The sequence below is a fragment of the Thalassophryne amazonica genome, chromosome 10 (assembly GCF_902500255.1).
Source record: "Thalassophryne amazonica chromosome 10, fThaAma1.1, whole genome shotgun sequence".
Taxonomy (NCBI): domain Eukaryota; kingdom Metazoa; phylum Chordata; class Actinopteri; order Batrachoidiformes; family Batrachoididae; genus Thalassophryne; species Thalassophryne amazonica.
Window position 1 is genome coordinate 13,627,605 of NC_047112.1, and position 27,026 is coordinate 13,654,630.

A 27,026-nucleotide genomic window follows, 5' to 3' on the forward strand; every position below is an offset into this window, starting at 1 on the left:
GCAGTACATTCCAATATAGAATGGAAGGAAATATCCATAAACTTCACAGAAAATGAACTATTATTATTATTTACATTGCATTTATTTTGTCATAAGACATGCTGAACTTTTCAGACATTCTGGACGATCAGATGAAATGAATCGGGATCAATCCCTCATGAGTTGCAACCACCGATGGAGTATGTCAGTCAATTATACGTAATAGATTTATGACTGAATCAGCCAGTTTAAACCAAATATTAACAAATTGGTTTGGAATTATTTCTTACAATGCAGAAACCAAAATATTGGCTCATATTTTGGGCTACGCATTGCACCACTTTCCATTTTAGGACTGAAGGAAATATCTGTGATATTATCAGAAAATTGCTGATTTTTTTTTTTTTTTTTAATTTAGATTTCTGGACCGCCCAATTAACTGATTTGAGATCAAGTGATCATGAGTTATATCCACTGCTGGAGGATGTGGTTTACTTGTAGGATGTCTGAATCCAGATTTAAACCACTTCAAATCAAGATATTGACAGTGGATTCAAAGAAAACCAGTTTACAATTCATGTAAACTCATAACAGCTGATTCAGACAACTTTGTTGAAGGGTTTGTTGAAAAAGAAGAAATGCGCCTTCAAGTCTTTTGATAATTTGATGAATTGAATCAGCTGATCAATGGATTCTAACAATCATGACCTGCAGCCAGTTTGGAATGTGAATTTTGCACCTGTGTGCCGGATGCTGAGGGGCCCCTGGGGGCTCCTGCCACGTTTGAGGAGGTCCGGAGAGGCTGCAGAGGATGGATGGATGGATGGATGGATGGATGGATGGATGGATGGATGGATGGATGGATGGATGGATGGATGGATTAATAGAGGGGAGAGGAGGGCGGGGAAGGCTAAATAAATAATGGGGATGTGCAGCGCGGCGTACCTCCTCTTCCTCCTCATGGTGCCTCCGTGCGCCCCGGCACCTCCGCCCGTCATCACCGCCTCCTGCATGTGGCAGCCCGTGCTTCCAGCAGTCGGCCTCTCCTCTAATCACAGTGATCCGATCCGCCTCCGTCCCTTCGTCGCCTCCTCATCCCCCAGAAACAGACGAGCGGGTTTCTGTGCGCCTCCTCCGCCTCGTTATGTTCACCGCAGCTCCGCTTTTTCTACTTCATCAGTATTTTGCAATTGTTGGCCAGTTCGTGCACCCTTCTCCAGAGGCGTGCATTCACGCCGAAACATCACAGCATCCTCGCCGGAGGGAGATGAGGCGGAGGAGGAGGAGAGCGGCGGAGGCAGCGCTGCAGGAGCGCGGCTGCTCCTCCGCGATGCTCAGCCAGCTGATGTGGAGCGCAACCGCCGGAGAAAAAGTCTGCAAAATAATCATGGATTTTGCTCCCACATCTGAGTCCAATTATCGTCAGAAATGTTGCTCAACAATCCTGACGGCGAAACAAAAGAAAACAACTGGTCTGTGTCGACAGTTTCTCTTGGATCTCTGCTCCGCTCCGCCTGGACCGACCTTCGCCGAGTGTGCCAGCCGCGGAAGGTAGCTGCTGGCCCGCGCAGGCTGCCAGTCAGACACCGTTACACTGACGGAGCCTGAACACGTCACAGCATTCTTAGCGGAGAACGCCACGTGACACGCCCGTGGTGCGTTCAAAGTCTATGGGAAAATAGGCATCCCAAAACTCAATCAGGTATTTGTCACTTTGTGGGTGATGTGGTGAGATATATATACGTATATATATATATATATATATATATATATATATATATATATATATATATATATATATATATATATATATATATATATATATGTAAACTGTTTTCTAGACTCAGGTAGTATACATGTAAATTATAAGACATACATTTGCACAGCACAACACTTCAACAAATAGTACAGTTCAAGACGCACACCCCACTTAGTTCCTCAGTTACTGTTGCGCTGTCATTGAGCAGCAGTGACCTTAGTGGTCATCAGACCTAGGCTTGGGACATGGCTGCAGCCATAATAGTTCTGTTCCAAATGCATAGGCCTACAGGTCAAACCCCAACATCCTGTGCCAAAAATGGAGAAGCCGGGTCAAAGGGAAAAGTTGCATTTCCTAGAATCACCACTTGAGTCTGTTCCCACAGAGACCCATGTTAAAATGTCCAAATGGCTACAAAAACCAATTTGGGTCTCTGTAGCCAATTTGCTCCCTCCATGGTAAATGTACAGCAGTTTAATTTGCTTATAACTCCTCAGTTTGACATTTTAAGTCATTAAATGAAGCATAATTGAGGGTGTGCTTTGAGTGACAGTTAATGTGTGCTGCTGAGCCAACCTCTGACTCATGATTGTTGCTTGCAGTGCAGTTACTTGCCTGAGTGAATTATCTAAGAAGTTTGTGCTCCAGTATTTCCATTTGAATGAAATTTTTGCATTGTTTAATTTGATATGCTAGCACCATTAGCATATTCAGCAGCTGTCAGTAGCTTGATGAAGATAGGGCCAGTTAATCCATAATTACTGAGGAAACAAGCCAGCCATAATTTTTAATGACCACATTCAGGCCACCTGTTGTGAAAACCACCATCCAGTCGGCAAAAATAGACTTGAAGAAAATACCTGACCCAAGATTAGCCTGCTAGCTGTTAGTTTGGTGTTTCTGAAGTGGGGGTGTGTTTTGTCTTGCCCAGGTCATACTTGGTTTCATTCATGCGCCACCTCTTTACCCATTTACAGTGTGGATTAGCCATGACGTAGATTACAGTTAGTGCTTCCAACATGGAGACACCCAGAGGAGCACTATTTGAGCTTCAACTGCTCTTCCGGGTCTTTTCAGAAAACGTATGGGTTATGTCACGGAGGGTTTGTCCAGTATATGTACAGTCTCTGCTGCAGGTACGAGACACCTCACACAAACAGTCTGAACCCAATAGCACCGAGTGGTGATTAACAGTGTATTGCAATTCTACTACCTTGTGAGAGGTCAAGTCAGGTTGACGGATGCTGTGGTATTGCGTACTGCCACATCTTCCACACCATGGAAACACCTTGGGTCCTGGATCTCAATCACCTGGGCAGACAACCAGTCCATCCCGATCTCTAAAGTCAGCATCCATCTGCTGCAGCCAGATAAAGTGTGGGTGTCCATTTCTGAAAGGTTTCATAAAAAAATGTAAAAGTGTTGAGCCTTTCGTTGAACTGTAACAGAAATCCATGAGATCTTGTTTGTCATAGGCATAGAAAGTAAAGATATGGTAGGGGTCACCACAGCATGGCACTACTGTGTTAGTAGTAATTGTACTATTTCTACAATATTGAGAGCAGATATGTCCAGATTCTTTCATTTGAAGGGCAAAAAATGAATGCGGAGGAAAAGTTATGAGTCAAACGTAAACCCTGATGTGTGAATTGCATGAGTCCAATTCTCCCTACCACATTGAGGTATGTACCACCATTGGGGTCACACTATTTCTTTTTATTTTATTTTATTTCTGAGGTGGGCTGATGAACAAATTTCTGGCTCTGTTGTAACCGGTGTATTCAGAAAGCTAAAACAAAACATCAAATATGTCTAAATTAGACTGGATAAGCACAAACAAAGTAGTAATAAATACAAACCCTGAAATGCAGCTGCATCCCGCTCATTTTATTTTTGTGTTAGCACACAGCAGCCATGTAGCCAAATATTATTCTGCTATACGAAAAAAAAAAATCATTGTCCCATTACAGACTTCCAAGTTTTAGGAGTTCCTCATGATTGTTAGTAAACATCTGATAGCCATTTGTCACATTTGTGTTGCTTGTTGTCCCTTATCCACATCAGTGGGAGGTGATGTTCTAGTGGGTGTTGGGCTTGAGACCAGAGGACCCTCAGTTGACCAGAGGATCCTCGCCTGACCGAAAAATCACTAAGGCAAGGCAAGGTCCTTAATCCCCTAGCTGCTCCTGGTGTGTAGTGAGCACCTTGTATGACAGCACCCTGACATCGGGGTGAATGTGAGGCATTATTTGTAAAGTGCTTTGAGCGTCTGATGCAGATGGGCTATATAAATGCAGTCCATTTACCATTTATCACAGCTGATGAGATCGTGAAGACAGCCATTCGCCATTTGCCGTCTTCAAGTAACCAGTAACATTAGGTGACAACTGGATGTCTTGGGAACTTGGTGTCTTCAGTACAAACAAAAAGACTCAGATGAGAGGTACCATTTGAATAAATGGTCATGGGGTGTCTACCCCCCCAAAAAAGGGAAAAAAAAGCAGTTTCCATTTTATTATCTTATCAAACAATATGAGTATTTAGTCAATTAGAACATAATCTTCACTTATGTGTGTGTATTTTTAATAGTTACAAGATACCTTTATTTCAATTATTTTTCACTATCATATTTTCGGTAGGTAGGGGGTGGTGGCCAAGTGGTTAATGCGCTTGGTTTCAGTTCAGAAGGTTCCGGGTTCAAATCCCACCCCTGCCACATTTCTCCATGTAATGTGGAGTTGCGTCAGGAAGGGCATCCGGCGTAAAACTTGTGTCAATTCAACATGCAGATCCACCTTGGATTTGCTGTGGCGACCCCAAGTGCAAACAAGGGAGCAGCCGAAGGGACTTACTATATTTTCGGTAGGTGTGGAAGATTTGTGGTTCAAGGCCACCCCTGTCCATCCTCCATGTGTGATGTGGCGTTGCATCAGGAAGGGCAAATCTTGTGCCAAATCATCAAGCAGGTCCATCGTGGATCAGCTGTGGCAACCCTGGGTGAAACAAGGGAGAAGCTGAAGGGATTTACTTACTTACTTACCAGTTGACACACCAAGTTCAATACCCCTTGAAACAGCATTTTTCCCAATTTTGCAACAGTGTGACCATGAAGTCTTGGAAAGGAAACACTGCTATAATTAATATTTATAAATATTTCTGTGCATTACATAAGTTAGTTAGCTTGATATTAATAATTTGCTTTGCAGACAAAAAGTCTGTTGGATTTACATCATTTAAGAGTGTACATCAGCTGTACATGATCAAATGTATGTGTATAAATAACTCTATGTTTGAAACATAGTCTCCTTTTTTCAGTGAAAACCACAAATTTTTGCTTATTAGCTGTGTTGTTAAATAATATTGCATAATTAATTAATACTAGACTCAACACCAATGGGATTCCTTTGGTTGCTCCCATTTTCTTCTGGTTCAGTGTTTATTATTCCATTAGCCTTTTATATTGTTACATATTTATGAAGTTGAGAGCATCCAGAAAAAAAAACTATTAGTAGCTTAGTAGTAGCTGTTTATGTGAATATAATAAATGGATACACTAGTCATGTATTATCAGTACTCTTCATGGCAGATGTCAATTGTTTCTCCATTTGGCAGAGAAAGGATTGATTCCTCCGAGATGGCAGTAACCTTTCAAGACTCAAGATGATTGTGAAGTGTGGTGGATGGGAATTTTATTCTCTCAGACCTGATTTGAACTGCCCTTACTGATACAACTCCAATAATTAGGGTTACAAAATTAGGATCGAATTTGGCAACCAAGAAAAGTCTTTCATCCATTTTCTATACCCACCTACTCATACTAAGGGTCACCGGGGGGCTATCCCAGCAGTCAAAGGGCGAGATGCGGGGTACACCACAGACAGGATGCCAGCTTGTCGCAGGGCAAGCAACAATATTACACAACAAACGTATACTATGGTGTTACTACATTTCTATTGGGACTATGTACTCTGGTTGTACTGGTACCAAAATATTTATTGAAACTTCAACACATTATTGTTACTAATCAATAAAGGTATTTTATAAGCTGACTGTTACTTAGTCTAATAGTAAACAAGTGTTATCACATCTGCTAATCAGAGAATCCCGCAATAGAACAGAATAATATACACTCAACAAAAATATAAATGCAACACTTTTGGTTTGCTCCCATTTTGTATGAGATGAACTCAAAGATCTAAAACTTTTTCCACATACACAATATCACCATTTCCCTCAAATGTTGTTCACAAACCAGTCTAAATCTGTGATAGTGAGCACTTCTCCTTTGCTGAGATAATCCATCCCACCTCACAGGTGTGCCATATCAAGATGCTGATTAGACACCATGATTAGTGCACAGGTGTGCCTTAGACTGTCCACAATAAAAGGCCACTCTGAAAGGTGCAGTTTTGATTTATTGGGGGGGATACCAGTCAGTATCTGGTGTGACCACCATTTGCCTCATGCAGTGCAACACATCTCCTTCGCATAGAGTTGATCAGGTTGTCAATTGTGGCCTGTGGAATGTTGGTCCACTCCTCTTCAATGGCTGTGCGAAGTTGCTGGATATTGGCAGGAACTGGTACACGCTGTCATATACGCCGGTCCAGAGCATCCCAAACATGCTCAATGGGTGACATGTCCGGTGAGTATGCCGGCCATGCAAGAACTGGGACATTTTCAGCTTCCAAGAATTGTGTACAGATCCTTGCAACATGGGGCAGTGCATTATCCTGCTGCAACATGAGGTGATGTTCTTGGATTGGCACAACAATGGGCCTCAGGATCTCGTCACGGTATCTCTGTGCATTCGAAATGCCATCAATAAAATGCACCTGTGTTCTTCGTCCATAACAGACGCCTGCCCATACCATAACCCCACCGCCACCATGGGCCACTCGATCCACAACATTGACATCAGAAAACCGCTCACCCACACGACGCCACACACGCTGTCTGCCATCTGCCCTGAACAGTGTGAACCGGGATTCATCCGTGAAGAGAACACCTCTCCAACGTGCCAAACGCCAGCGAATGTGAGCATTTGCCCACTCAAGTCGGTTACGACGACGAACTGGAGTCAGGTCGAGACCCCGATGAGGACGACGAGCATGCAGATGAGCTTCCCTGAGACGGTTTCTGACAGTTTGTGCACTAATCATGGTGTCTAATCAGCATCTTGATATGGCACACCTGTGAGGTGGGATGGATTATCTCAGCAAAGGAGAAGTGTTCACTTTCACAGATTTAGACTGGTTTGTGAACAATATTTGAGGGAAATGGTGATATTGTGTATGTGGAAAAAGTTTTAGATGTTTGAGTTCATGTCATACAAAATGGGAGCAAAACCAAAAGTGTTGCGTTTATATTTTTGTTGAGTGTATATATATATATATATATATATATATATATATATATATATATATAATGTATGAATGTAAACATATAAATAAAATACAGTTTCAAAAGTGACTGCAAACATTTAGAGCAGTGATTGTGAACACTGGGGGCATGGAAGTCAGTGCTGTTAAGGTGCTGACGGCGGGAGGAGGTATGTTGAGTTGTTTGTTGTCTGTGGGGGAGTGGAAGTAGAATGGTTTGGTTGTTCTCCATGGGGTGGGGGGTGTCCATGGGTGTTTGCAGTATGTAACGTATGGCCCAGGGGAAGACGCTGTTTGTCAGCCTGCTGGTGTGGGACTTTGTTGACCCATAGCATCTCTCAGAAGGCAACAGGTCAACAGCGGGTAGGCAGGGTGTGAAGGGGCTCCTGGTTCTCCTAAAGCAGCAGGACATGGCCATGATTTCCAGGCTGGGCAGAGGGCAGCCGATGATCTTGAGGGCAGTGTTTATGACTCTCTGCACCGTCTTTCTGTCTTTGGCTGTGGAACCTGTGTACCACACACCTAGACAGTATGTCAGCATACTCTCCACAGAGGAGTGACAGAATTCCAGCAGGAGCTTCGTGTCCAGGTTGTTCTTCCTGAGGACACACAGGAAGTGTAGCCTTCTGCTGAGCCTTCTTAACTAGAGCCCTGATGCTGGAGGTCCAGGTGTGGTCTGCCGAGATGTAGGTGTCCAGAAACCTGAAGGTGGTGACAGTTTCCACCTGTTCTCCTTTTATGAGGGGAGTAGAGAAGAAGCAGAAGCTTCCTCAGCTTCCTAAAATTTTTAGCTGAGGAATCTTCTGCAATTTGAAGCGAAACGTCCTCGCGTCAAGCAACCCAGTCCAGTCAAAGATTCAAGCTTCTCTACTATGGAAACCACCTGGACAACTGAGAGCCTACACAGAAACTTTATGAGGGGAGGTGGGGGTGGTCCTGTCTGTTCTTCCTGAAGTCCAAGATGAGTTCTTTTGTCTTATGAATGTTCAGGGTCAGGTTGTTCTCTGAGCACCAGAGCAACAGTTCCTCCACCTTGGCCCTGCACGCTGTCTCGTCCCCATTGCAGATGAGTCCAGCCACTGTGGTATCATCTGCATATGGGTGGGTTGGAGAACAGTCTTAGGTGTACAGGGTGTACACCTAAGTACAGTGTATTTTATGTTTCACCTGTGTTATTTAAATTGCATCATTTTGGTTGAACAATATTATTTGCTGTACAGCACATTGTATGTGTTGTCAATAAAGTAAAAAGAAAATTCAAGATACATACTCCACCATTAGGATGAAAGAAACTGATCTGTGATAATTTGTAAGAAAACAAACAAACAAAAAACATGCAAGCAAACAAACAATATCAACAAAAACATGAGCCTGCCATCCCACTGGTTCCCAAAGTAAATATAGTCAAACCTTACTGTTTTGGGGCCGCTGGGAATGCAAATGATGTTTGAAATTGTTGGTTGACTCTAGTTTTATGTTACTATGTTACTAAGGGTTCATATGTAACCCTTTTGCTGATTTTTTTTTTTTTAATTGTTACAAAAAGAGAATTGGTGAAATATTATTATGTAAACAATCAAAGAAACATGAAACTACTACTCCCATTGTGACATAATTACAGTATTTTCTGGACTATAAGACACACCTTTTTTTCTGTCTTATCAGCTCCTTAATTTGAGCTTTTGTGCATTATTATAGTGTTTTTTTTAATGGTCACCTCTACTTTTATTATTGGAGTTTGTTTCATGCTTTGATTCCTATGAAATTCCAACATAAATAGTCATGATAATTGTTATTATCAATAACAAATGTGTGATTTTTCAGTATATACGTCACACTGGAGTAGTACAAAACAGCAATTTATATGGCGGAAAATACAGTATGTAGACATAAAATGTTAAAACTTAAAAGGTATAAGGTCACCCAAAATACACTAAACTGACAAAATTTAGTTTCTACTAAAATCCAAGCATTATAAGGTCAGTTTATTTTAGAAGTGTGTTTGAAAATTACAGCTTATTTTAATAAATTAAATCAAATCAAATCAATTTTATTTATATAGCGCCAAATCACAACAACAGTTGCCCCAAGGCATTTTATAAGCGTCTTTGAGTGTCCAGAAAAGAGCTATACAAATAAAATGTATTATTATTATTATTTATATTGCAAGGCAAAAGCCATACAATAATTACAGAAAAACCCCAACGGTCAAAATGACCCCCTATGAGCAAGCACTTGGTGACAGTGGGAAGGAAAAACTTCCTTTTAACAGGAAGAAACCTCCAGCAGAACCAGGCTCAGGGAGGGGCAGTCTTCTGCTGGGACTGGTTGGGGCTGAGGGGCGAGAATCAGGAAAAAGACATGCTGTGGAAGAGAGCAGAGATCAATCACTAATGATTAAATGCAGAGTGGTGCATACAGAGCAAAAAGAGAAAGAAACACTCAGTGCATCATGGGAACCCCCCAGCAGTCTAAGTCTATAGCAGCATAACTAAGGGATGGTTCAGGGTCACCTGATCCAGCCCTAACTTGTTGGGAAAGTGTCGGTACATGGACCCACAACAGGGGGCGCAAAGGAACGGACAATGGAGTAGGTCAAATAACAACACTTTACTGTTGTGAATGTGCACAACAAATACAACAGATTACAACAATAGATCAGAATCAATTCACAAAGGTGTCGTGTGGGCAGGCTCGAAGATAGGAGACACCTGTCCAAAGCAGAACCGGAACCACACGATTTCCTCCGCCACCAGACCCCGGGAATACTGGAGCCAAGTCCCGAACTCCCAGGTGGCCACTGCCTCCGCGTGTCGGACCTGGTACTGCTGGCAAGGAACAAAAACACAATTAAAGGTGGGCACGTTTGCACCCAGTAATCCGCACGGCAGGAAAGCTACCTCCACCTCTCGTTGGAAAAAAGGTCTGTTATCACTCACAAAAATCACAAAAGGTTACTGTCAAGCAGTCAGCTGAGAATATTACCTTCCAGGTAGAACGATATCTCGGCAAAGAGGTGGAGACGTTGTCCTGCTGATGTATCCCTGCTGATTGGTAACAGCTGTTGCAGGTGATGCGTGACAGCTGTCACCCTAGCTGCTCCTGTGAGGTGGCTGCGCCCTCTGGTGCCTGGAGCCCGCACTCCAGGCAGGGCGCCCTCTGGTGGTGGGCCAGCAGTACCTCCTCTTCTGGCGGCCCACACAACAGGACCCCCCCCTCAACGGGCGCCTCCTGGCGCCCGACCAGGCTTGTCCGGGTGGCGGCGGTAGAAATCGTCCAGGAGGGCCGGGTCCAGGATGAAGCTCCTCTTCACCCAGGAGCGTTCTTCGGGGCTGTACCCCTCCCAGTCCACCAAATACTGGAAGCCCCGGCCCATCCTACGGACATCCAAAAGCCGGCGTACAGTCCAAGCCGGCTCGCCATCAATGACCCGGGCAGGAGGCGGCGCCAGACCCGGAGTACAGAGGGGTGAGGAGTGATGAGGTTTAATCCGGGACACATGAAACACAGGATGGATCCGCAGTGAGGCCGGCAGGCTGGACTGATGACCTTCAGGATCTTGAATGGGCCGATGTAACGGTCCTGTAACTTGGGGGAGTCCACTTGGAGGGGGATGTCCTTTGTGGATAACCACACCTCCTGCCCAGGCCGATACGCAGGGGCCGGGGTCCGCCGACGGTCTGCATGGGCTTTTGCCCTCGTCCGGGCCTTTAGCAAAGCAGAACGGGCGGCACGCCACACCCGACGGCACTTCCGCAGGTGGGCCTGGACCGAGGGCACACCGACCTCTCCCTCAACCACCGGAAACAACGGGGGCTGATACCCCAGACATACCTCAAAAGGGGAGAGGCCGGTGGCTGAAGACACCTGGCTGTTATGGGCATACTTGATCCAGGCCAAATGGGTACTCCAGGCCGCCGGGTGTGCGGCAGTCACACAGCGCAAGGCCTGCTCCACCTCCTGGTTTACCCGTTCTGCTTGCCCGTCGGTCTGAGGGTGGTACCCGGACGAGAGACTCACCGTGGCCCCCAGTTCCCGGCAGAAGCTCCTCCAGACTTGCGAGGAGAACTGGGGACCGCGATCGGAGACGATGTCTGTTGGAATCCCATGCAGCCGGACGACGTGGTGGACCAGGAGGTCCGCTGTCTCCTGGGCTGTTGGGAGCTTCGGGAGGGCCACGAAGTGGGCCGCCTTGGAGAATCGGTCCACTATCGTGAGGATGGTGGTGTTACCCTGGGACGGCGGGAGGCCCGTGACAAAATCCAGGCCGATGTGGGACCAGGGGCGATGAGGCACGGGCAGCGGCTGGAGTAAACCTGATGCCCGGCGATGGTCAGCCTTGCCCCTGGCGCAGGTGGTGCAGGCCTGGATATAATCCCGGACGTCGGCCTCTAGGGACGCCCACCAGAAGCGCTGCTGGACAACTGCCACGGTTCTTCGCACCCCTGGATGACAGGAGAGCTTGGAGCCGTGACAGAAGTCCAGGACTGCAGCCCTAGCTTCTGGTGGGACGTATAGTTTGTTCTTCGGCCCAGTTCCGGGGTCCGGGCTTCATGCCAGGGCCTCCCGGACGGTTCTCTCTACGTCCCAGTTGAGGGTGGCCACGATAGTGGACTCCGGGATGATGGGTTCCGGTGGATCCGACAACTCCGCTTTGACTTCATCTTCATGTACCCGGGACAAGGCATCCGATCTCTGGTTCTTGGTCCCGGGACGGTAGGTGATCCAGAAGTCAAAACGGCCGAAGAACAGTGACCAGCGGGCTTGCCTGGGGTTCAGCCGCTTGGCGGTCCTGATATACTCCAGGTTCCGGTGGTCAGTGAAAACCGTGAATGGCACGGACGTTCCCTCCAACAGATGTCTCCACTCTTCAAGAGCCTCTTTCACCGCAAGGAGTTCTCGATTGCCGACGTCATAGTTCCGTTCGGCCGGGGTCAACCTGCGGGAAAAATAGGCACACGGGTGAAGGACCTTATCGGTCTTCCCGCTCTGGGAAAGCACGGCTCCTATCCCTGAGTCCGAGGCGTCCACTTCAACCACTAACTGGCGACTAGGATCGGGCTGCACCAGAACGGGTGCAGACGAGAAGCGCCGTTTCAACTCCTTGAACGCGGCATCACAACGATCCGACCAGGTGAAGGGGACTTTTGGTAAGGTCAGGGCTGTCAGGGGGCTAACTACCTGACTGTAGCCCTTAATGAACCTCCTGTAGAAATTTGCAAAGCCGAGGAACTGTTGCAGCTTCCTACGGCTAGTGGGTTGGTGCCAGTCTCTCACCGCCGCAACCTTGGCCGGATCAGGAGCGACGGAGTTGGGGGAGATGATAAACCCCAGGAAGGACAAAGATGTGCGGTGAAACTCACACTTCTCGCCCTTCACAAACAGCCGGTTCTCCAACAACCGCTGCAGGACCTGACGTACATGCCGGACATGAGTCTCAGGATCCGGAGAAAAGATGAGTATATCGTCTAGATATACGAAGACGAATCGGTGCAGGAAATCCCGCAAGACATCATTAACCAATGCTTGGAACGTCGCGGGGGCGTTTGTGAGGCCGAACGGCATGACCAGGTACTCAAAGTGACCTAATGGGGTGTTGAATGCCGTCTTCCATTCGTCTCCCTTCCGGATCCGAACCAGGTGATACGCATTTCTAAGATCCAGCTTAGTAAAGATTTTGGCTCCATGCAGGGGGGTGAACACGGAATCTAATAATGGCAACGGGTATTGGTTGCGAACCGTAATCTCATTCAGCCCCCTGTAATCAATACATGGACAAAGTCCGCCATCTTTCTTGCCCACAAAAAAGAAACCTGCCCCCATCGGGGAGGTGGAGTTCCGGATCAGCCCGGCAGCTAATGAGTCCCGGATGTAGGTCTCCATTGATTCGCGCTCAGGTCGTGAGAGGTTGTACAGCCTGCTGGACAGGAACTCAGCGCCTGGAACCAAATCAATGGCACAATCGTACGGACGGTGCGGGGGAAGGGTGAGTGCCAGATCCTTGCTGAAGACATTAGCAAGATCGTGGTACTCAACCGGCACTGCCGTCAGATTGGGAGGGACTTTGACCTCCTCCTTAGCCTGGGAACCGGGAGGAACCGAGGATCCTAAACATACCCGATGGCAGGTTTCGCTCCACTGAACCACCACCCCAGAGGGCCAATCGATCCGGGGATTGTGCTTTAACATCCATGGGATGCCCAAAATCACGCGGGAGGTAGAAGAAGTTACAAAAAACTCAATCTCCTCCCGGTGGTTTCCAGACACCACCAGAGTTACTGGTTGTGTCTTGTGTGTGAGTAAAGGGAGGAGGGTGCCATCTAGTGCCCGCACCTGCAATGGCGAAGGAAGCGCCACCAGAGGGAGCCCTACCTTTTTTGCCCATCTGCTGTCTAGCAGATTCCCTTCTGACCCCGTGTCCACCAGTGCTCGGGCTTGAAGGGTTAAATCCCCGCTCAGGATTGTGACTGGGAGTCGTGTGGCAATTTGTGTGTGTCTCACTTGAATGTCTTGACCCCCCCTTAGCCCAGTCTCTAAGGGTGAGTGTTGACGTTTTGGCCATTTGGGGCAGTCTCTCTGTGTGTGCTCTGTTGAGCTGCAGAGAAAACACTCTCCACGGATCAGCCTCCCCATTTTGGCCCTGTGCGTTTCCCTAACAACGTCACCAGGGGGAGCTGTTGCCCCACAAAGCGCTGCGGCTATGGAGCGTGGGGAGGGCTGCCCCTTTTCGAACCCGGAAGGGAGAGGGGCAGCGCGTATCCGGTCACGTCCTTTGCCTCGCTCCCGACGGCGTTCCTCTAACCGATTGTCTAATCGTATAACGAGATCAATAAGCCCGTCTAAATCCCGCGGTTCGTCCTTGGCCACCAGGAGCTCCTTCAGGACCAACGACAGTCCGTTTACGAAGGCGGCACGGAGGGCAGTGTTATTCCAGCCGGACCTCGCAGCCGCGATGCGGAAGTTGACTGCATAAACAGCTGCGCTCCGGCGCCCCTGTCTCATTGACAGCAGCACGGCTGAAGCGGTCTCTCCTCTATTTGGGTGATCGAACACTGTTCTGAACTCCCTCACAAACCCATCATATATCAGAAGGAGCCGTGAATTTTGCTCCCAAAGCGCTGTAGCCCAAGCGCGTGCCTTGCCGCGAAGCAGATTAATGACATAAGCTATCTTACTAGCATCAGTCGCGTACATGACGGGACGTTGTGCGAAGATGAGCGAACACTGCATAAGAAAGTCCGCGCACGTCTCCACACAACCTCCGTACGGCTCTGGAGGGCTTATGTATGCTTCCGGGGAAGGTGGGAGGGGTCGTTGAACGACCTGTGGAACGTCACTGTTACGCACAGGGTCGACAGGAGGGAGAGCCGCAGCAGCGCCCTGAGGGCGCGCTTCCACCTGCGTGGCGAGAGCCTCCACCCTGCGGTTAAGGAGGACGTTCTGCTCGGTCATTAAATCCAACCGAGCCGTGAAAGCGGTGAGGATCCGCTGCAACTCACCGATCATTCCTCCTGCGGACGCCTGTGCGCCCTGTTCTTCCATTGGCCGTTCAACAGCCGGTTGACGCCCCTCGGGATCCATGACGCTGGCCGAGATATCCTGTTGGGAAAGTGTCGGTACACGGACCCACAACAGGGGGCGCAAAGGAACGGACAATGGAGTAGGTCAAATAACAACACTTTACTGTTGTGAATGTGCACAACAAATACAACAGATTACAACAATAGATCAGAATCAATTCACAAAGGTGTCGTGTGGGCAGGCTCGAAGATAGGAGACACCTGTCCAAAGCAGAACCGGAACCACACGATTTCCTCCGCCACCAGACCCCGGGAATCTCCCTGATCCGAATTGGGAGCTGGTTCCACAGGAGAGGAGCCTGAAAGCTGAGGGCTCTGCCTCCCATTCTACTCTTAAAAACCCTAGGAACTACAAGTAAGCCTGCAGTCTGAGAGCAAAGCGCTCTATTTGGGTGATATGGTACTAAGAGGTCCCTAAGATAAGATGGGACCTGTCATATAAGTCACTTCAGAGATGCTATCTTCAGACTTCAGACTTCAGACAACTTTATTGATCCCAAAAAAGTATCTATCTATCTATCTGGTTACAAAAACAGCATTTTTAGTTATAGAAGTGTTTATTTCTTGCTAATTTTTACATAATATATGAGAAGCATGTCTGATTTATACAGAAATGCTGCAGTTTTGGAGCATTTTCCTCTATGTTGGATTAGAAGCCAGAGAGAGATGAGCCAGCAGACATTGCTGGTCCTCTCTACTCTGATTGGCTGTCACTGTGTGCTTCCCGGAATCCCTTGTGCAAGTCTGGGGAAGCCCCATTAGTGCAGCACATAAGAGAATATTTAGACTGGAATCCTGCAAATGGTGATAAAAGCATCAAATTCAGCAGAAATAGTCCTCAGACAATCCTCTTTTGGAAAACAATGATTGGCCACTTGAATTTTCAGTTGGCGCTCAGGTAGCGGTCAATTGAAGAATTACACAGTCAAAAATAAAAGATGCTCCAATCATATTGAAACCTATGCCACATTATTTGCCTGATCATAAAGATTCCAAAAAGGTATGGCTTGGATGGTCTGTAACTGAAGTCTATGGAGTTACAGGATAAAAACAGCAAGAATGGTGACAAAGGTCAGTTTCGGTTTGTACAGGGGTGAAAAGTTAAAGTTGCTCCAATTTTGGTAAAAAGTGATGCAAATTACTAGTTGAGTTAACACAGTTTTAAAAAGGAATAGTTTGGACCGTGTATCATCCTTACTTATCACGTTACGGAGTAACATATGTCACATATCATAGAATCCAATAGACGTACACCTTGTTTGACCTTTACTTTAGAGACACTGTTATTCCATTTATTAATCCTATTAGCTCAACCAATAATTTGCATCACCTTTTACCAAAATTGGAGCAACTTTAACTTTTCAATCAATCAATCAATTTTTTTTTTATATAGCGCCAAATCACAACAAACAGTTTCCCCAAGGCACCTTATATTGTAAGGCAAGGCCATACAATAATTATGTAAAACCCCAACGGTCAAAACGACCCCCTGTGAGCAAGCACTTGGCTACAGTGGGAAGGAAAAACTCCCTTTTAACAGGAAGAAACCTCCAGCAGAACCAGGCTCAGGGAGGGGCAGTCTTCTGCTGGGACTGGTTGGGGCTGAGGGAGAGAACCAGGAAAAAGACATGCTGTGGAGGGGAGCAGAGATCAATCACTAATGATTAAATGCAGAATGGTGCATACAGAGCAAAAGAGAAAGAAACAGTGCATCGTGGGAACCCCCCAGCAGTCTACGTCTATAGCAGCATAACTAAGGGATGGTTCAGGGTCACCTGATCCAGCCCTAACTATAAGCTTTAGCAAAAAGGAAAGTTTTAAGCCTAATCTTAAAAGTAGAGAGGGTGTCTGTCTCCCTGATCTGAATTGGGAGCTGGTTCCACAGGAGAGGAGCCTGAAAGCTGAAGGCTCTGCCTCCCATTCTACTCTTACAAACCCTAGGAACTACAAGTAAGCCTGCAGTCTGAGAGCGAAGCGCTCTATTGGGGTGATATGGTACTATGAGGTCCCTAAGATAAGATGGGACCTGATTATTCAAAACCTTATAAGTAAGAAGAAGAATTTTAAATTCTATTCTAGAGTTAACAGGAAGCCAATGAAGAGAGGCCAATATGGGTGAGATATGCTCTCTCCTTCTAGTCCCCGTTAGTACTCTAGCTGCAGCATTTTGAATTAACTGAAGGCTTTTTAGGGAACTTTTAGGACAACCTGATAATAATGAATTACAATAGTCCAGCCTATTGGAAATAAATGCATGAATTAGTTTTTCAGCATCACTCTGAGACAAGACCTTTCTAATTTTAGAGATATTGCGTAAATGCAAAAAAGCAGTCCTACATATTTGTTTAATATGCGCTTTGAATGACATATCCTGATCAAAAATGACTCCAAGATTTCTCACAGTATTACTAGAGGTCAGGGTAAAGCCATCCAGAGTAAGGATCTGGTTAGACACCATTTTTCTATTGTAATCTATTAGACAAATATGATTCAAACCACCGCAGCGCAGTGCCTTTAATACCTATGGCATGCTCTAATCTCTGTAATAAAATTTTATGGTCAACAGTATCAAAAGCAGCACTGAGGTCTAACAGAACAAGCACAGAGATGAGTCCACTGTCCGAGGCCATAAGAAGATCATTTATAACCTTCACTAATGCTGTTTCTGTACTATGATGAATTCTAAAACCTGACTGAAACTCTTCAACTAGACCATTCCTCTGCAGATGATCAGTTAGCTGTTCTACAACTACCCTTTCAAGAATTTTTGAGAGAAAAGGAAGGTTGGAGATTGGCCTATAATTAGCTAAGATAGCTGGGTCAAGTGATGGCTTTTTAAGTAATGGTTTAATTACTGCCACCTTAAAAGCCTGTGGTACATAGCCAACTAACAAAGATAGATTGATGATATTTAAGATTGAAGCATTAAATAATGGTAGGGCTTCCTTGAGCAGCCTGGTAGGAATGGGGTCTAATAAACATGTTGATGGTTTGGATGAAGTAACTAATGAAAATAACTCAGACAGAACAATCGGAGAGAAAGAGTCTAACCAAATACCGGCATCACTGAAAGCAGCCAAAGATAACGATACGTCTTTGGGATGGTTATGAGTAATTTTTTCTCTAATAGTTAAAATTTTGTTAGCAAAGAAAGTCATGAAGTCATTACTAGTTAAAGTTAATGGAATACTCAGCTCAATAGAGCTCTGACTCTTTGTCAGCCTGGCTACAGTGTTGAAAAGAAACCTGGGGTTGTTCTTATTTTCTTCAATTAGTGATGAGTAGAAAGATGTCCTAGCTTTACAGAGGGCTTTTTTATAGAGCAACAGACTCTTTTTCCAGGCTAAGTGAAGATCTTCTAAATTAGTGAGACGCCATTTCCTCTCCAACTTACGGGTTATCTGCTTTAAGCTACGAGTTTGTGAGTTATACCACGGAGTCAGGCACTTCTGATTTAAAGCTCTCTTTTTCAGAGGAGCTACAGCATCCAAAGTTGTCTTCAATGAGGATGTAAAACTATTGACGAGATACTCTATCTCACTTACAGAGTTTAGGTAGCTACTCTGCACTGTGTTGTTATATGGCATTAGAGAACATGAAGGAATCATATCCTTAAACCTAGTTACAGCGCTTTCTGAAAGACTTCTAGTGTAATGAAACTTATTCCCCACTGCTGGGTAGTCCATCAGAGTAAATGTAAATGTTATTAAGAAATGAACAGACAGAAGGGAGTTTTCAGGGAATACTGTTAAGTCTTCTATTTCCATACCATAAGTCAGAACAAGATCTAAGATATGATTAAAGTGGTGGGTGGACTCATTTACATTTTGAGCAAAGCCAATAGAGTCTAATAATAGATTAAATGCAGTGTTGAGGCTGTCATTCTCAGCATCTGTGTTATGTGTCGACGCGGGTTGAGGAGCGGACCTGCGTCAGACAGGACCCAGCGCTAAAAATAACCAGAAAGCGGTTCCAAACAGAAACTATTTATTATTCACCTGTGCTTAAAAGTGTAAAAACATAAAAACAACGTCCCTCTGGTGGAGTGATTCGTGGCTCGCTCTCCAGCGCCCGCAAGGATTAAAGCCGGCGCTCCTGGACTTCCTACCACCGCCAAACACCCCCCAGGTGGACACGACAAACTGATTCTCTGTGAAGCAAAGAGAAGGTGAGGTAAGTCAACAGATACAACTATATCTTCCAATAAATACACGCTATCAGCAACACACTCAGGTCAGTGTCCTTTTTTTTACTTTATGCAAATGAGCAGCTTCTCACAACAAGTGGAGGATCACTTATCCTTCACGCCACAGCAGTGAGAAGCAAACTGCACAATTCTCTTCACAATTCCAGTATACTGTGTAACAAAACACCAAGTTACTATCAACAATTACTTAAACACTTAATTACCTTTAGTGTGTGCTGACAGCATGTGTCCTCACCCCTCCCTGCTTCACGGGCTCGATGTGTCAAAACCCAGGCGCGGTCCTCAGCGTCTCACAAACGAACGTCACAAGGTCGAGTTCCCGGCAGTTCTGCTCAAATCACACATGACTTAAATGCAGAACGCCATCCAATTATCTGCTTCAGCTGCAAATCGTCCAGGTTGCACATGAGCACCAATCACAGGTGCTTTCCATGATGGTGATGAGGGTGAAGACTCTTCAGCCAGCACCTTCTTCACAGACAAATCAGCCCTCATGCCACCTGGAGAGCAAAGAAAAGAAAAGAACACCAAAACATCCAGCCACGCCCCCCCAACACACAACAATCTGTGTGGATGTTAAAATCGCCCACTATAATTATCTTATCTGAGCTAAGCACTAAGTCAGACAAAAGGTCTGAAAATTCACAGAGAAACTCACAGTAACGACCAGGTGGACGATAGATAATAACAAATAAAACTGGTTTTTGGGACTTCCAATTTGGATGGACAAGACTAAGAGTCAAGCTTTCAAATGAATTAAAGCTCTGTCTGGGTTTTTGATTAATTAATAAGCTGGAGTGGAAGATTGCTGCTAATCCTCTGCCTCGGCCCATGCTACGAGCATTCTGACAGTTAGTGTGACTTGGGGGTGTTGACTCATTTAAACTAACATATTCATCCTGCTGTAACCAGGTTTCTGTAAGGCAGAATAAATCAATATGTTGATCAATTATTATATCATTTACCAACAGGGACTTAGAAGAGAGAGACCTAATGTTTAATAGACCACATTTAACTGTTTTAGTCTGTGGTGCAGTTGAAGGTGCTATATTATTTTTTCTTTTTGAATTTTTATGCTTAAATAGATTTTTGCTGGTTATTGGTGGTCTGGGGGCAGGCACCGTCTCTACGGGGATGGGGTAATGAGGGGATGGCAGGGGGAGAGAAGCTGCAGAGAGGTGTGTAAGACTACAACTCTGCTTTTGACCCCTGAACAAAATTAACCTGAGCTTTGTCACCATTCTTGCTGTTTTTATCCTGTAACTCCATAGAATTCAGTCACAGATAGTCCAAAATATACCTTTTTGGAATCTTTATGATCAGGCAAATAATGTGGAATATTTTTCAATATGATTGGAACATCTTTTAATTTTGACCTCTGTGTAATTCTTCAATTGACCCCTACCTGACCACCGATAGAAAAGTCAAGCGGCCAATCGTTTTTTTTTTTTCAAAAGAGGAGTGTCTAAGGAGTATTTCTGCTGAATTTGATGCTTTTATCACCATTTGCATGATTGTTTCAGTTATCTGCTGCACTACATGTGATCTATGACATCACTGTAATAGACTGTATAGTTCGTTACCATCACTGCTGTAAGTAGTTCAAGGCTGTTTGTTCTTTAGAAAATTTATCATCAGGGGAACTTTACATTAATTTGTTTGTAGGCAACACGGATTTTGATTGTGTTGGTAATGTCATATTATGAATCCTTTATTTAAAGGCTATTAAATAAAATTGTAGTGGTGCTGAAGAAAGTTCTTTTTATGCCTTAAATCTTAAAAAGCTTAGTAGCTCTAAATGTAGCCAATCAGCCATTTTTATTGTCATGAGTCAGGATGCAATATTCATAATAAATACCACATTTTATTCCTGAAGCAGACAGCTTCTAAAAAAAATAGTTGACCTGTGTAATGTGCCAACAATTACAAAGTGAGCTGCTCACATTATATTGTTGTTGTTTTGAGGAAACATTGCCCCATTCAATCCTTAAGAAATTAATTTCGACAGTCATTTCAGTACGGCACTCAGAGGTTTGATTGCTGAGAATGTTTTAATGTGGCCCGGGATGTTTAAAAAAGTGACTTTACCCTTTAAAGTGGTGTTACTGAGTGAAGTTGTTTTTCAGAAAACATTTCCACACTGACATGAATGCAGCATCTCTCCTCGCTCCTCCTCTCGACTCTCCCCGGCCCGCCACCCATCTCTCCCTCTGTGAATGTGAAAAAGGGGATTTAAGTCCATAAGGGCATGATGGTGGCCAGCGGTTTCTGTGCTAACAGCTGGATTTACCGCCATCATGCTCTTAACACTACTTGTAATGCCAGACAACAAAAGATTTTAAAAGCCCTGTTAAAATGCACAATGAGATTATCTGTGCACTTCTGATGCATTAGTAATGCATCATTGTGCAGACAATATCATTTTCTATATATAGCCGGGTACCACATCCTGACTGACCAAAATATCTCGACCTCCTCCGTGCACCTGCATACTGTGGGTTCTGGTGTGTTCACACTCTGGCGATTAGCCCGGCTTGTGCTGACAGAGAGTGACAAGTTGATTCATGTCGATAAGTGCTGAGGTCGGCCAGACTCCACAGGAGCTAAATTGACAGTCAGTTGGGCAACAATGTTTGTTGTGATCTCAGAAAATTTTTCAACATGCTAAAAATCTTTGACATTCACACAAAAATGCTGGCAAGATTTGAGGTCCGCGATCGCTATGCCACCTCTACTAGTACCTCGTTACTGCTTATTTCTCCTCCACCGGTCTCCACTGGCCAACATTGAAGGTTTGACTGGAAACACCTCCTCCTTTGGCTCTCTTGGGCATGAAGAAATATGTAGAAATATGAAGAAATGCGAAGAAATATGTATCACCTGTAGCAAGTAATGCAATTGCTGAGTTCGTACAGGCTACGTCACCTGACGTCACAAATATTGAGCGGGTGATCGGTTCTACCAAGCTATGCTAGTGCTTCATAGAGTGCGCTACCAATGTGCCCGCTCTCCGGTGGCGAAAGTTGAACAGTAAGTCGGTGGACCATTGGAATATTAAGCTTCACCAAAACGTCACTAACGTTGCCCTCCGCTGAGCTACGTCAAATTACGTTGAAGACAGGAACGTTGGATGTCTGGAGAAAGACTTCGCTGGCATTTCACAGAGATTTTGGAGAATCTTCTACATTGGGTAATGTCAGCCACTTCAGTCCAGCCCAGTCTCATGTTTTTTTTTCTTCGTGATACCGTCAGGAAAAGTATTACATTTTGGTGACGTGGTGACCCTTCGCTCACTAATTTTAACCCTAACCTTAATCCTAACCCAACGGCCGTCACCCCAAATTTCATCATATCATCACAAAAAAAACAAACAAAAAAATTCTGACAGCATTATGGAAATCTATTCCATTTTGTGACAATATCACAAACTAATACGTTAAATCACTTTTTGTGACACCATCACAAACTTGTCGTGAGGTGGGGTTGTCACGTCTTTGTGTGATTGGGCCCTTCCTCTTCCTCCGCTGTGATAATGAAACGCCACCTGCCTCATTAATGACTTAAAAAAGTAGCTCAAGCCTTTCATCAGGTTTCAATCATGTTTCCCCAGATGCACCTCCAGAGTGAAGAACGTCTGCGTTTCTCGCAGAGGGACAGAGGAAGAGATGGAATGATGTTTCATGCTAAGCAGCTTGTCACTTCAGGGACAGTAAGCCGGTGGGACAGTGGCTTCCTGCTGCTCTGTAAATATTGTAAGGTGGCACCATGGTACAGCAGCCCAGGTGACTGAATAATTAATTGGATCTGTGTGTCACCGCCAGACATACTTTGGAGGCCATTACCTCTGCTACCTGGACAACGACAGCATATTTGTCAGAAGAAAGTAATGCTGCGTTGGTGATTGATTTCTACTGTCTGCCGGGTTACAGGCACAGCGCCTCTGTACATTAATATCATCTGGCAACTATTAGAAAGGTGACTTCCTTGGCTCGTCTAATACAGCTGCCTCAGCATGGACCGGTGTATCAAAATGTAAATTGTCATCATTAATTGCTGGTGCTCGGGGAGTATCTTGGAACATCATGTCGGAGTCAACTGTCTCTTACACATGCACAGATGGCATCACGTGAAGGGATATGTATACAAAACTATGAATTTGAGTCTGTCCTTTCATCGATACTATGGAGACTCAAAGATCATCCTGACCTCTTCTCAAAACTAAGACCAATGGGATCTCACACCTGAATTCAAGTGACCTCTGTTGACCAACAACTCATAGCGGCTATCATTACATCCATGACATCAGTGACTTCTGGGGACAGTCCATCTATTTTTGTACTTGCCTATTTTGTTTATTTATCCTTCTCCACTGTCTTCTTCATTTGAGCAAAATAGATAAGATACAGGGTGAGACTATCTCGAGATGTATTTATCTTTGCCCTGCATGTCGGTGAAGCAATGATGGCATATATATGACAGCAACAATAGCACACACCCGAGTGGGACTGGAGTGTATGTGTGTGTGTGCACAAGACAACTCAAAAACAGCTGGATGGTTTTCCATCAAACTTGGTGTTATATTACTAAATCGATATGTAACAATGATTAGATTTTAGAGTAGTTTAGTCAAAGTTCAAAAATGAGGAACCAGTGTTTTTTGGGGTATATCTCAACCACCAAGGAGCATAGATGGATGAAATGTGGTGGGAACATTACTTGGATAGATATCTATCAATGAATATTACTTGGAGAAGTTCAGTTAAAGGTCAAATGTCAAGCTCAAGGAAAATATCATCCAAAAAAACATTTGTTTTTGTTTTGGTATGTCTCAACAACCAAGAAGCCTAGCTGTTTCAAATGTGGTGCAGATATTACTGGAATAGTTATCAAGAGGTGATTTTGGAGTAGTTTGGTCAAAGGATGAGGTCAAAGAAAGCAGTGCTTGCATTGACTGGGTGTTGGGTGTGGTTATGGAAACCAGTGACTTAGGACCTTGTTGTTGACAGGTCTAGTAGTGCAGCAGCTAAGAGAATATTTAGAGCAAAATCGTGCAAATGGTGATACAAGCACCAAAGTTGGCACAAATACTGCTTAGAACTTAACTCTTTTGAAAAAAACCAACTGGCCACTTGAATTTTCAATAGGCGGCCAGGTAGGGGTCAACTGAAGAATTACACAGGGGTCAAAATTAAAAATGCTCAAATCATTTTGAAAACTACACCACATTATTTGTATGATCGTAAAGATTCCAAAAAGGTATAGTTTGGACTATCTATGACTGAATGATCAGAGTTATGGGGTAAAAAACAGCAAAAAATGGTGACAAAGGTCAGTGTCAGTTTGTACAGGGGTCAAAAGTTAAAGTTGCTCCAATTTTGTTTAAAAAAATTATGCAAATTATTAGTGAGATAACAGGGTTTTAAAAAGGAATAGTTGGGACCATGTATCATGCTTAGTTATCATGTTACGGGGTAACATATGTCAAATGTCATAGAATCCAAAGGACGTTGACCAAAAAGTAATGTCTAAGGAGTATTTGTGCCAACTGTGGTGCTTGTATAACCAATTGCACGATTGTTTCAGTTATCTGCTGCACTATAGTCTCGGATCATCCACAGGTTCTGTGTGTCGCCACATTCACCCCACTGTGGAACTGCCTTGGGTCCTGGATTGCAATTACTCAGGCAGAACAACCTCTCTCTCTCTCTCCGCTTCTGGGAAATGATCTCACAAACCTCCACATGATCAATCAATCAATCAATTTTTTTTTTATATAGCGCCAAATCACAACAAACAGTTGCCCCAAGGGCGCTTTATATTGTAAGGCAAGGCCATACAATAATTATGTAAAACCCCAACGGTCAAAACGACCCCCTGTGAGCAAGCACTTGGCTACAGTGGGAAGGAAAAACTCCCTTTTAACAGGAAGAAACCTCCAGCAGAACCAGGCTCAGGGAGGGGCAGTCTTCTGCTGGGACTGGTTGGGGCTGAGGGAGAGAACCAGGAAAAAGACATGCTGTGGAGGGGAGCAGAGATCAATCACTAATGATTAAATGCAGAGTGGTGCATACAGAGCAAAAAGAGAAAGAAACAGTGCATCATGGGAACCCCCCAGCAGTCTACGTCTATAGCAGCATAACTAAGGGATGGTTCAGGGTCACCTGATCCAGCCCTAACTATAAGCTTTAGCAAAAAGGAAAGTTTTAAGCCTAATCTTAAAAGTGATGACAATGCTGTGATGTTTGCAGGATCAGTGGATGCTTCAGTTGCAGCCCTCGAAATGCTGAATATAGAATCGTGTTTAGGTTTGTCCTGGATTAAAGATGAAGATCCATGCTGTCAATGACGTCCTGGACTCAGCCACCAGTACCTGATCTGTATATAGCAAAAGTGTTGAACTTGATAGATTCACTTATCTCGGCAGTGACATTCATGTCTCTGGGGCTTTGGACTTTGAGATCATTAGACATCTCAGAAAAGCTTACAGAGTTGTAAGGTTGAAGGACAGAGGTGTTCAGTAATCTAATACCTTTGTAGGCAGAACAACTTTCCATCTTTTGGGTCCTGGCACTGTTTGGTAGTGAAACTTGCCCTATTTTTCAGACACTGAGCATTTATTTTTGTTTTTCAAAAAAAAATCTGTCCTGTGTCCAATGTTGAATTTTACCATCTATGTATTTGTCCTTATTTTTCCATTGAGCTTCAATGGTTACGTATGAAGTTGATAACATCCAGAGAAAAAATTCAATACCTTATGTGTCTCTAAATAGAATGCATGGATGTATTATTCACAGTGTTTGCCCTCCTTTTCTCAATTTGGTGGAGAAAGGATTGGTTTTGTGCCCAGGCATCGTTGGAGGTAAAAATAGAAGTATGTACATTTAGTACATTTAATACAAAGTGATCAATCTCATACTTTATTTTGTCTGTAGACATAGTTTACATACCTTTATATTTGTGTGCAGTATTGCTAAATTATAAATGGTCTCTGTATTGTAATTTATAATGCATGTATAAAATGCATGTATAAAAAGTGGAAGAAAGGAAAGAAATTACAGCCACAGTTTGTTTTCTGAGCAATGCCATAAGTTCAAATGCAATGGCCCATCATTTGCATAGCAACCTGAATCCTTCTCACATTTGAATAATTTCTAATTTCTATGCTTTCAGTCATGGTCAATTCACCATACTGCAAAGTTCTGAAAAGAAATGCCAGTGACGTGGCAAATAATGCAGCTATTTCACATTGCTATTTATCCATTTAAAAGGTCTTCTCTGTGTTCGGATTCTTCAGAAAGGACATTTTCTGGAGGATGTTTGATACTTCTCCTTTTCCCTCTCAGGCACCGCTGTAGGGAGGAAACGCTGGTTATCTCAGCACTACGCCTTTTAGGAAATGCAGCCACACATGAAAAGTGAACTGTTATTGCTTTGCCTTAAAGAGTGCAGTTGCAATATCCTGTGGCAGAACCTCAAGTGATGGCCGAGACGTCTTTGTGAATATCTTTGCCTTCATCAGACTCAAGGCTCAGTTTACTGAACAAAACTCTGAACACAGTACAGAGCAGGTTTGTCAGGGTGTAAGTCCTACTGACTCACTGAGTTTACAGTATCTTGGACACTAATTTAGGTCCTATTAGGCATGAGTGCGATTTATGACAAATTATTGACTATTGATTGCACAAGTTGTTTAGGCGAGTAAAAGTGCCAAATTTGGCTTATTCCACCTTCTCAGTGAGGATTTTCCTGCCAGGGTCATGCTTTTTTGTGCTCCCATCACAAAATGAGTCATTTCATGACATGGTTTAATTTATTTTACTGTTCTAACCTTCTCCCCTTCCCCTAAACACCCTAAACTATAGCCTCCACAGCCCCCCCCCCCCCCCCCGTGTCAGCCCGTATTTCATGATACCGTCACAAAATGATTTCATGTTCCCGTCACAAAATCAGGAACCATAGATTAATTCACTTTCATGATACCATCACGAAATGTGAGATTGGGTTGGGATTTTCTGCTGTTCCCTTTCTTTCAGTCACTATGATGCCTCTGACAAGCTTTAAATCTGAAAATGCTCCATGCTGGATACGATGCCCAATCCACGTCTGGGCTACAGGTGGTT